Source organism: Diospyros lotus, chromosome 7, assembly GCF_014633365.1.
Source record: "Diospyros lotus cultivar Yz01 chromosome 7, ASM1463336v1, whole genome shotgun sequence".
NCBI lineage: Eukaryota > Viridiplantae > Streptophyta > Magnoliopsida > Ericales > Ebenaceae > Diospyros > Diospyros lotus.
This window is the reverse complement of record NC_068344.1, coordinates 4,247,934-4,260,405: the sequence shown is the minus strand read 5'-3', so window position 1 is coordinate 4,260,405 and position 12,472 is coordinate 4,247,934.

The window sequence follows — 12,472 nt, the reverse complement described above, 5'->3', positions numbered from 1 at the left end:
TTCACCACTTTATACTCATTTCAATTTATATTTTAGTTGTATAAATTGGAGTTTACGATTGAATAAAATATATGACTTTTGTTTTGCTATTTTTTTCCTTCCCTTTTCTTCTTCTTCATAAAATACCAACAAATGGTATCAGAGCCCTTCTTCTTGAGAGACCTGTGAGATTGAGTGAGCCAAAATACAACCCAAAACATGTTTCACCTATCCTACACAATACACAAAACCCTACAAACCATTTTAAATGGATTCATCGCCAATATTTCTGCCTAAAGGGCCGTGGAAGTAGATTCCTAGTGGGGTAACAACTGCGAAGGGATTCAAAACTGTGGGAATGTATGTAGGGTTGCGTGCCAAAGGAGAAAAGCTTGATCTTGCACTTGTTACTTGTGATGTAGATGCAGTAGCTGCAGGGGCTTTCACGACAAATGTAGTTGTAACAGCTCCAGTAATATACTACAAAAAAGCATTAGAGACTTCACCAGTGGCACGTGCAGTCTTAATCAATGCTGGTCAAGCTAATGCAGCAACAGGTGATGCTGGGTACCAAGATGTGATAGAATATTCAAGTGTGCTACGTAAAAATCAACAACAAAATGAAGCTAAAGTAGTAATGAATAGCCAAATACCAGAGGAAGAGTTATTTTAACTCTACTCAAAATCATATCCATGCCTATGCCCCATAACCATACTTATGCCTCATAACCATAAACCATAAAATACCCCCATAACCATACATATGCCTTATAACCATAAATCATAAAATGCCCATATGCCTATATCTAAGATATGTCAAAATTTAAAATTTGCATTTGCAGCCTCAAAGTCAAGAAGGAGTGTTAAATTTTGACTTAGTAGCTGCTGATGTGGTTTGAATGAGTCAAAATAAATTAGGATTATCCATAACCAATAAATTAACAAATATCTGATATTGTTTGTTAGTTGTTTTGGCTGTAGAGGTGTCAAAAGAGCCGGACAGCCTGGCTTGTGGCCCACTGGGCCTAGCCCGTTGGGACCCTATGGGCCGGGCCCATGAGGCCCTTATGGGCTGGCCGATTAAGCCCACAATTTTGCAATTTGCATGTGATAACTCATTATGTCTTTATAAATTTTGCAATTTGCATGTGTTTCATTGTTTTGCTTGTGAGTTGACAACTTGACATAAAGGCAAAGCATGTCACAAGTCTTATGACAACTCATTATGTCTTTATAAAGATCACATGCTAACTACTAAGCTTGCTAGCCTTACCATTTGAAATTGAATATTCACCCATAAGGGCTGCCTGACAAATGTTCCCTAACCTTTCTGTCACAACGTTTGAAAATTTTAAGGCTAGCAGATATAACTTGACAAGGCTGAGTCAGGCTGTCACCCACGTTTTCTAGGTTACTTGACAAATGTTCCCTAATCTTTCTGTCACAACGTTTGAAAATTTGAAATTCACCGAAATTCGAATTTTTCCTAACATTTGAATTTAAAATTCAAATTTGCAAGTCCCTTGTCTATAAATAGGAGAACAAATATGATTTATTTTCATTTGCTTTCGAATTTCATGCAATTCTATTGTTCAATTGTTCTTGAGTTTTCACTTCTTAATTCTTATTTATTTTTGCCTTTCTATTTTATAAGCTTTATCCATTCACAATTTAGATATTATTCTTATCAATAATAATGTCTTTCCTTCGTCGCTCAAAATTCACCAATTTTTCTCGTGGGACTCCTTCTGGTTCTATGGATCCACCACGGTTTAGCTAACCCCATAATCCGTCCACCTCGTCGTCCTCAGCCCCAACTTCACGATCTGTACAACATAAATTATGGAGATCATGATGAAACACTTCCACCTGACTCACTAGAAGAAGATGACAACATCAACTTTGCTGGACCTGCTGATTTTCCACCCCCACCAATACCCAGAGAGAACGAAGAAGATGATGCAAGCCTGTAAATGTAGGAGCTGTTAGGAAAAGACAACGGACAAGTGCTGTTTGGAACTATTATGAAATAGTTTAGATTGAAGGTGAGGGTGAAAGGGCCCAATGTAAGGTATGTAAAAAACGTCTTGTGTGTGGCGATGGAACAGGTCATCTAAAAAGGCATGCGACAAAGCATGAGAAGGCAATGGCTTGTAGTGAAAAAGGTAGTACACAAACTCAATTAAATTTTTCAGGTAATATTCATCGCTATAATCCAGAATTAGACAATGAGTGTTTAGCTAAAATGATAATTAAATCAAAATGCACTTTTTTGTTTGCACAAGATCCCGCTTTTAAGTGGTATTGTAAAATTATACACAATTCACAGTCTAGAGGTTTCTCTAGGAACACTATTAGAAATGTAGCAATGAGATTATTTTTAATATATAAAGATAAGCTAAAAAATATATTTAATCAACTTACTAGTAAAATCTCACTTACATCTGACATATGGTATGACGGACTAACAAATAATCATTATTTATGTGTGACAACCCATTGGATAGATGACATGTGGGCTATTCAAAAAAGAATAATTACTTTTAAAGAACTCGTAGAAGCACACAGTGGAAACTACATAGCTTAAGTGATTTCACAGTCCGTATTAGATTACAATATTTTGGAAAAATTATTTGCTATTTCTTTTATAATGCTAGTAATAATAATGTCGCAATGGAACAATTAAAACTTTCTGTGCCCTTAGTTTTAAGGGGAAAATTGTTTCACAATAGATGTACATGTCACATTTTAAATTTATGTGTTTAAGATGGTCTTCGTGTAGGTTCAGAGTCATTAGAAAAAGTAAAAAGTTGTTTAAAATTCATGTGCACTAATACGTCTAGACTTAGAGAATGGAAACAATTAATTCATGCTTATCAACTGCCCTACAAAAAATTTTCAAAAGACATTGAAACTAGATGGAACTCAACATTTTTGTTATTACAAATGATAACACCATATAGAGAACTTTTAACAATATTTTGGAATAAAGAAATGCCCCCATCTCATCACATAACTGAATTTGATTGGAATTTGTCAGATATACTTATTTTTATATTAGAACAATTTTATTATGCTACAATTACATTTTCTGGTTGTAAATATCCAACAACTCACCTTTTTTTAAGAGAAATATATAGTATAGTAAATTGTTTCAATGAATATAGAGAACATCAAAGTTACATGCCATTTCTTGACCCAATGAAAGTAAAATTTAGGAAATATTGGATGCAAATTCCACCACTTTACCTAATAGTTAGTACGTTAGATCCCACACAAAAGTGGAATGTTGTAGATGGTTTTTTAGATTTTTATGGCAATGCTATGAATATTGATACAGATGATACGAAATATGAAGTTAAACAATTAGTATATGAAATGTATAATTTGTACGAATTTCATTTTAAACCTAGATAATAACTTGAAGACTCATCAAAACAAACAAAATCCAAAGGAAATTTAAAATTTGAATTTTCAAAATTTTTGAGAAGTAAACAATAAAAAAAAACAACTACAACGTCAAGTAGTGCATTTAATGAATTAGACTTTTATTTAAATAGAGATATGCAATTTTCTGATGATGAAATAAATAATTTTGATGTTTTGCCCTGGTGGTGCCTAAACCAACACACATATTCTGTTTTGGTTGCCATGGCCCATGATGTACTAACTCTTTCGGTGTCCATAGTACCATCGGAGTCTGCTTTCTCTGCAGGTAATAGGGTGTTAGATCCAAAAAGATCAAGATTATCACCAAAAATATTGGAAATGTGTGTTTGCTTTAAAGATTGGCTCGGTGTGGAGTTCGAACAACAAGGGATTGAGTTAGTAGATTAATCAAGTGAAGATGATGTTGATAACTAGCTGAAGCCACTTTACCTTTGCAATTTTGTAATATTTTCTTTTATTTAATCGAAAAGATGTAAAAATTTAATTTAACTATTGTACTTCCTTACCAATCAGTATTGGCAATTACCATTTAAGTGATGAGAGTTTTTTGCTAGCCGCAAGATAATGATCTTACTGCAGCAATGGATTTAAAATTTTCCTACCTCTAAAAAGAGAATAGGATTATTAGAGATGGTTGCTAGTTCATGTAAAAAAGGTAAAAAAATTATTTTATTAAACTTCTTCAAGTGATGGCTTGAAGAGAGAGAGGAGTAGGTCATTTGTTTACCAAATGGTTCGAACCTCTATAAATTGTAGTGTCCCTTGCTCATTTATTTTTTTAATTATATTATTTTTTATTAATTATTCATATTGGATACTAAAAAATTTATATTTCGTAATATATATAAATAATAACCATCAATATATTTAAAATTTTCAAGCTAAATTTTTTATATATTTAAATTATAAATAAACATTCTTCTTTTTATATGTATATTATTTTTCATATCAATTCACAACAAAATTTATAAGGCATATAGAATTTTGAAATATAAAATGATGAAATAATATTTAAAACTTAAGATAGAAAATTGTTTAAAAAGAAAAAAATTAATTTTTATATATGCATTATTTTGATATTTATATATGTATATATTATATGTATTATTTTTAAAAAATTATTTAAAAAAGGAAAAAGAAAAAAAGGGGTCGAGCCCGCCGCTCCCAGCCAGCTAGGCCCTGTGGGGCTAAGGGCCCGGCCCGGCCCGGCCCAACCCCCCTACAGGGGGGCCGTGAGCCCTATCCACGACAAAGTGGGCAGGGCCCAGCCCGTTTAAAAAGTCCGTGGGCTGATCCGGGCCGGTCCTTTTGACATCTCTATTTGGCTAGATGTTATGCCATATTATTCTTCACTTTATATTCATTTCAATTTATATTTTAATTATATAAATTAAAATTTACGATTGAATAAATTATATGACTTGTTTTGCTATTTTTTTTCCTTCCCTTTTCTTCTTTTCATAAAATTCCAACAGAATCCCATTGAAACCAGGGAGTGAACTTGTGAGTGTGAGCCCTTATAGATATCCCCATTACCAAAAGGGTGAAATTGAAAAGTTAGTGGCCGAAATGCTAGATTCAGGGGTGATCTGCCCTAGCCAAAATCCTTATTCCTCACATGTACTGTTGGTAAAGAAACATGATGGTTCATGGAAATTTTGTGTTGACTTTAAAGCCCTAAACAATGTTAGTATCAAAGACAAGTTTTACATACCGGTGATTGATGAATTATTAGATGAATTACATGGAGCTAAGTTATTCACCAAGCTAGATTTGCGATACAGACACCACCACATCCTGATGCATAAGAATGATGTTCCAAAAACTGCATTCATAACTCATTAAGGTCACTACGAGTTCTTTGTAATGCTATTTGACCTCACAAATGCACCATCCACCTTTTAATCCTTGATGAATGAGGTATTCAAGCCTTATCTTTGAAAGTTTATTTTGATATTCTAATTTACAGCAAATCATGGGAAGAGAATTAGAAATACCTTAAGCTTTCTTTAAACATTTTAAAGGCTCACCAGTTATTTGTTAAAAAAGAAAAATGTAGCTTTGCATGGCAGGAAGTGAAATAGTTGGGGCACCTCATTTCGAAGGACGGAGTTGCTGTTGATCCGAACAAAATAGCCGCTATTCAAGAGTGGTCAAAGCCACAAACCATCAAGGCATTGCCAGGTTTCCTTGGATTAACAAGATACTATAGCAAATTCATTTAGGAATATCGAAGAATTTCGGCTCCACTTACCCAATTACTGAAGGAATGGAACTTTCACTAGAATGAAAGGGCTGAGATAGCCTTTAAGATGCTCAAAAGAGTGATGACTCAAGCACATGTATTGGCTTTTCCTAATTTTGATCAGCCATTTGCGGTTAAATGTGATGCATCTGGAACAAGTGTCAGAGGAGTCCTTGTGCAAAATCAAAGCCCGATCACATTTTGCAGTCATGCTTTGCACAGTAAAAATTTATATTTGTCTACATATGTTAAGAAAATGTTGGCTTTAATTTTGGCAATTCAAAAGTGGGGGTCTTACTTGCTAGGCAAAAAAATTCTGGTACGTACAGACTAAAAGAGCCTAAAGTATTTGTGGGAGTGAAACATAGCCACTCCATAGCTCAGCAAAAGTGGTTAGTGAAATTTAATGGGATATGATTTCACTATTGAATACAGAAAGGAAATGAGAATTGTGCAGCCAATGCCTTATCTCGTGTTCATGGAGAAGGAGAATTTAGGGTTATCTCTTCACCAGTTCCTACATAGTCGGAATCGATAAAGGAAGAAGTACAGACTACAGAGTAATCCCTTAGCAAGGAGAAGTAGCATCTTGTGAATACAAAGAATGTATTCACAAGTCTCCACGGACGTGGCATGGATGTTCCTAGGATAATAGATTGCACCCAAGAATATAGGTTCGAGTCATGATAGTCGCAATGTAAGAGTTTCACTCTCTTATGGGAGTGACTTATTGTGGGCACTATGCACTATGTCTTCTGTCTTAAGGGTCACCATGTACCGTGATTAACCCCTCTCACGTGTTTGGGGTAGTGTGTGTGATTTTACCTTTTTTGCACCCAAAGAATGTATTCACAAGATGTGAACCTATGTCAGCAAGGAGAAGCAGTTGGGCCTTGGGTATACAAAGAATGTATACTTTATTTCAAAGGTCGAATCTATTTATTAGCTGATTCTTCTTTGATTCCTGTGATTGTAAATGAGATGCATTCTAGTACTCATGAAGGCTTCCACAAGACTTTTTATTGGCAAGGTACGAGAAGTGCCTCCAAGAATTTATCAAGAACTGTGAAACTGGTCAAGGCACGAAGGGTAAAATTTGAAACCTGTAGGAATGCTATAACCCTTCCCAATTCCCATGCAGATTAATTTGGACTGATATATCCATGGACTTCATATAGAAGATGGAAAATGCTATTGGTACACCCATTTTGTACACTTTGGGCTACAAAATAGGATATTATGACAAAAAACTCCTCATGAGGCGCATAGAGGCGCGTGAGGCTCATGGAGAGGCACAGGGTATTTTGGTCATAATACCCCTTGTGTAGCCCAAGATGTACAAAAATGGTGTACATGTAACATGATCCATAGAAGATTTGCCAAGGTCCAAAAGGGAAATCAATAATTTTTGTTGTTCTTGATCGGCTTTCCAAGTTTGGCTATTTCATCCCTATCTCTCATCCATATTCTGCAACTGTGATAACTCAAGTGTCCTTTGAGTAAATATTTAAATTATACATGGTATGCCAAAAAGTATAATGTGTGATCGAGATCCCACTATCACCAGCATGTTTTGGAAAGAATTATTTAAGTTCTAGGACACTAGCTTCAACTTTAGCTCTGCCTATCATCCCTAGACTGATGGCCAAATAGAAGCAGTCAATCGGGTAGAGAGATGCATTTACGATGTTTCACAAGCCGCTGGCCCAATGAGTAGGTGCGGTGGCTTCCTTGGGCTGATTTCTGTTACAATACCAGTCTTCACTCTTCAACACTGAAAACTCCTTATGAGGTTGTTTATGGAAGATCTCCATCCACACTTTTAACATACATTCCAGGTATCTCTAAAATGGGTGCAATTAATAGACCAAGAATTGCAGAGTAGAAACCTGGTTATCAAGGAGTTATGAAGCTAGCTAAGTTTAGCCCAACAACGCATGAAGAAATTTTATGATGTTCGAAGAAGTGAGAAGTTGAAGTCGGAGACCGTGTTCATCTCAAGTTGCAACCATAAAAGCAGATGTCTGTAGCACTTCAAAGAAATCTCAAGCTATCAGCAAGGTACTATGGACCATTTGAGATTATAGAGAAAATTGGGGCAGTGGCCTACAAACTAAAGCTGCTAGAACATTCTAAGTTACATCATGTTTTTCATGTGTCTTGGCTCAAGAAAAAGGTTGGAGCTAGTGTAAGGGTATAAGAGAAGTTGCAAATAACTCCTAATAATAATACTCACTTTGTATCTCCTATCCCTCAAGCAATTTTTAGAGAGCAGAAGAAGAAGAAATGGAGAGGAGCTTCTAGCAACATGAGAAGATTCTGAAGAGCTTTATCTTCAGTTTCCAAAGATATTCCTTGGGGACAAGAAAGGAAATTTGGGAGGGAGGAATGTTATATATATCCTTATCTCTTAGTTTTTAAAATGCTTTGAATAATTAAGTCTCTCAAAGAGATGTTGGGTCATAGAGATATTTTAATTAGTCGTTTTGATATTATCTACTTGAGATTTTGTAGGATAATGAGTGACTAAATTATAGGAGAAATTGTTAATATTTTTCTATATATTGGTCACTGACAATGAATAAAGTTAAGAACTCTTTCTCCCAAATATTTTATCTATAGTGGAGGTTTGGGTTTCCTCGAATTAAGCCTGTCAAACACTTTCCAACAATTTACTTCTTTTAAAATAGGGAAACATAAGAAGTATCAGTCCAAGGCAGATTTCCCCTCTTCGCATCGACCTGTTACTAGAAGCCAAACTCTCCCACGTGACATGTCCATAATGGGTTCCCATGGGAATCAACTGTGCATTCCTAGATCTTCATTGAGGGATAAAGTAATTCGGGATTTGCAAGGGTCTTTCTGGATATCTCAAGCAAGACAAAACCATTAATGCTATCACTGAAAGGTTCTTTTGGCCACACGTGAGACCAGATGTGACCAAATTTGTGCAACGATGCTATGTTTGCCAAATTGTGAAAAGACAATCTCAAAGTTTTGGATTGTATACTCTTTTACTTGTTCCTAAAAACATATGGGAAGATTCATCAATGGACTTTGTATTAGGATTGCCTCATATACAGTGAGGCATGGGTTTTTTTTTTGTTGTTGTTGACAGATTCTCAAAAATGGCGCACATTATTCCTTGAAAAAAGACTGCCGATGTGAATGGAATTGCCAAACTATTTTCAGGGAGGTGGTTCGATTGCATGGTGTGCCCAAATCCATCACTTTAGATCGGGACATCAAATTCCTTGGACACTTTTGGAGGACATTGTGCATGAAAAGTGTTTGACTCGTTGTTGAATTATAGTAGTACAACCCATCCACAAATGGACATACAGACTATTGTGGTCAATCGAACATTAAGCAACCTCATTCGCAGTATTTGTGGCAATCGTCCTAAGCAACAATCGTCCTAAGCAATGGGATTTTGCTTTGGCTCAAGCGGAGTTTGCATACAATAGTGTTGTCCATAGTGCTTTGGGAAAATTCCCTTTCTTTATTGTCTATATAAGAGCACCACAACATGCATTGGATTTGGTTAAATTGCCAAAGGTCCTCGGTTTGAGTATTGCTAACAAAAACCTGGAAGAGCATATCCAAACTGTGCAAGATGAAGTTAGGTAGAAATTAGTGCAGGCAAATGTAAAATATGAAACCACAGCAGATCAACACTGCAGGAAGCAAATCTTTGCCACTGGCGATGAGGTGATGGTGTTTCTATGCAAAGAAAGATTTCCAATAGGAACTTACAACAAGTTGCAGCCGACGAAATATGGTCCTTACCAGATTTTGAAGAAGATAAACGACAATTAATGCTTATATTGTGGATTGACTAACTAGTTTCTATGGGCATTTCAAAGACATTTAGTGTTGCTAACATTTATCCTTTCCATTCTTCGAACCAGCCTTTTTATCCGGAGATTCAACAATAACTTGAGGATGAGTTTTTTGAAGTGGAGGGGTCTAACGCAAAGAGTCATTTTTTTTATAATTTTTTAATTTAAATTATTTAATCATTTTAGGGCTTATCTTACTAATTTTAGGAAGATTTAATTATTTTAGAACTCCTTATTCTAGAGTATTTAGAATTCCTTAGTTAACTTGTCCTTGCTTGATTAGAATTCCTTACTTCTTAGAATATGAAGTTTAAATCTTCAAAGCCTATAAATAAGAGAACCTTGAGTTAATCTTAAGATAGTTTATTCCATACATTAAAGAGAGTTTTTTTTTTTTTCTCTATTTTTTGAGCCTTTGTGCTTGGTCATTGTGCTAGGATTAGCCGAGTGTTTTTCCTTATTTTATCATGCTATATGCTACGTGAAAAGGGGCCTAAGAGGATAGCAATAGCAGTAAGCCTTCAAAGAGGTTTTGTGATATTTATAAATTTTTCTAACACTTAGTTGTCGCTGAAAAAGAAAATTATAATTGGTTATTATGGAGGGAGAAAATAAGATGACACGTGTAGCCTTTGTGATTGGTCTTGATATGTTAAACCATGTAAGATTGTGCCATTGGGCTTTGGGTTTGGCAAAATCTTTTGTGTTGGGAATTAATTCAAGCATAGTGAACACCTAAATCTTTCAGTAGGGCACTGCCAGGTTGAGCTCTAATCTTAAGTTGAAACACATGAAGAAGGTTTATCTTCCATTTTTTTGTCACAATCTTCTCTTAAGAATGATATTTAAGATGAATCCTGCACATAGATGAGCTAATAAATGTGCTCACCAAGACTTATATAGAACTATATGCTTAATAAAATAAGCAAATTGTGTACTCTTTGCTTAGTTTAGCTTGGCACTTTCTTGTTATGACCAACATTCAATTTTTAAGAAGAGTTTGGGGACTTCATATATTTTCTCATTTCAAGTAGTTATGACAGGTTATTCATTTGTTTTCTATAAGGTTTAGTTTCTTTTAGTAAATTTGATGCAGAGTTTGTATTGATTTGACTATTTTGTTCATTAGTATTATAGCATATCAAAAGTATTATGGTTCCAATTAACTGGTTAGGTTTCTATTTATGCTAAAAATTCAGTCCTTGCAACACGCAAGGGACGTTTGTTTTTGTGCTCAAACTTCATCTATACCTCGTAAAAAGCTTGTTTTCAACTTGTACTTACAATTTAAGATCATGAAGGAATAACTTTATCATTATTAGCGAGATTTAATGAGAATGAATGAAGGGTAAAAAAGAAAAACATGCCCCATTGGCCCTCTTTTTTTTTTTTTTTCTGACAAATATGCTTTGTTCTTCACAATTAGAAGCTAACACGTCTCAACATGTTACAAAGCTAGTGCTAGTGAGAATGGGAATATCGCTATCAGTTAAGGGTACGTAAATGTTGCAATTCAGGAGCTCTGGAATGATATGGCTGTCAGGTTAAAATTTTTTTTTCCCTCAGACTTAAGGTAGTAGTTGCATGCTATTTGTAAGCCACTTTGTTGGTTCAATATGCATGTTCATTTGCAATCCAGTTATTGATGCAGTTAAGTTCACTGTTATGTTAATGTGGGTCTTCGTGAGGAGGATTAATGGTACATGAGGAGGCTGTGGTGAAAGTTAAGAATGGGGACACTCATGACAGCAAATGGTAACGATGGATTGAATCATCCTAAAGTATTCATGTCAACTTGAACCCTCCATTTCTTTCAAATTTGCTGTTGGGAGCTCTCTAACTCCGCTGAGAGATGGGTAATTCCATAAGTCTAGATAAAGGAAAAGAGTCGAACTAAATGGCTAAAAGTTAACGTAAAATTCATTGGATGTTAGGGATAATTTTGTACCTTTGGTAATCATAACACTTGTCTGTAAATTTGTTTATATATAAGTTTGTTGAAAATATGTATCATCACCCCATAAACACACATTAAGGATCAATATTGTGCACTTCTCTCTTTGCCCTTGCGACGGATGAACTCACAAAACGAGTCTAAGGGAGGTGCTTTGGTATATGTCACTCTTAGATTGATAATTATTGTTTTTGTGTACGAGGCAAAATAAGAGATGAATGTTAAGTTGAATTAGGATTGAGCACCTTGGATTCAAAGGTGCAAGTTAAAAATTGAACATATGAAATGTGAATTGGTAAAAATGGAAGTGTAAATGGTGTCGTGATGAGATTCATGATCAAGTTATTCTCAAAAAAATTAAATTTTAAACATATATATATCTCAAGTCAGTTATTTAAAAAGAGGTGAGAGGTTAAGATGCTTCAAGTGAAAAAGTATGTTTAATTTTTTATGTGATAAAAAATTCTTTTAAAGTGGAAAAATATTATCGAACAATTATAGTACTATTTTTGTTATGGGTCAAAATGTTGGATTGTGTGAAAACTATGAGTATAACTAAGATGAACATGTTATGGGATACGTAATTATACTAAAAAAATTGAGATTATATATAATAAAGTTAGAACAACACTTGTTAAAAATAAGATGTGTAAAATGCGATTAAAATAGCTTGAATATATGAGAAGAAAATCAACAGATACATATATGATGATAATAGATAGAATAATAAAAATTTGTAGCAAAAGAGGTAGAGAAAGTGCAAAAGTAACTTCATAGAAAACCCTCAAACACGAAATAGAATATAATAACTTTACAAAAAATATGTTCATAGATAGAAAGGTAGAGAATTTACCAGAATTTATGTAACGAGTTCTACATAATGAATTAAATCTTGTGATTGTTGTGGTTGTCATAGTACGTAGCTTAGTTTTGTCTTTCATTAATACAGTTTCACCAGTACTGTTACTTGGGAAGGCTCCATTGCCACTGCTGATCTAATTG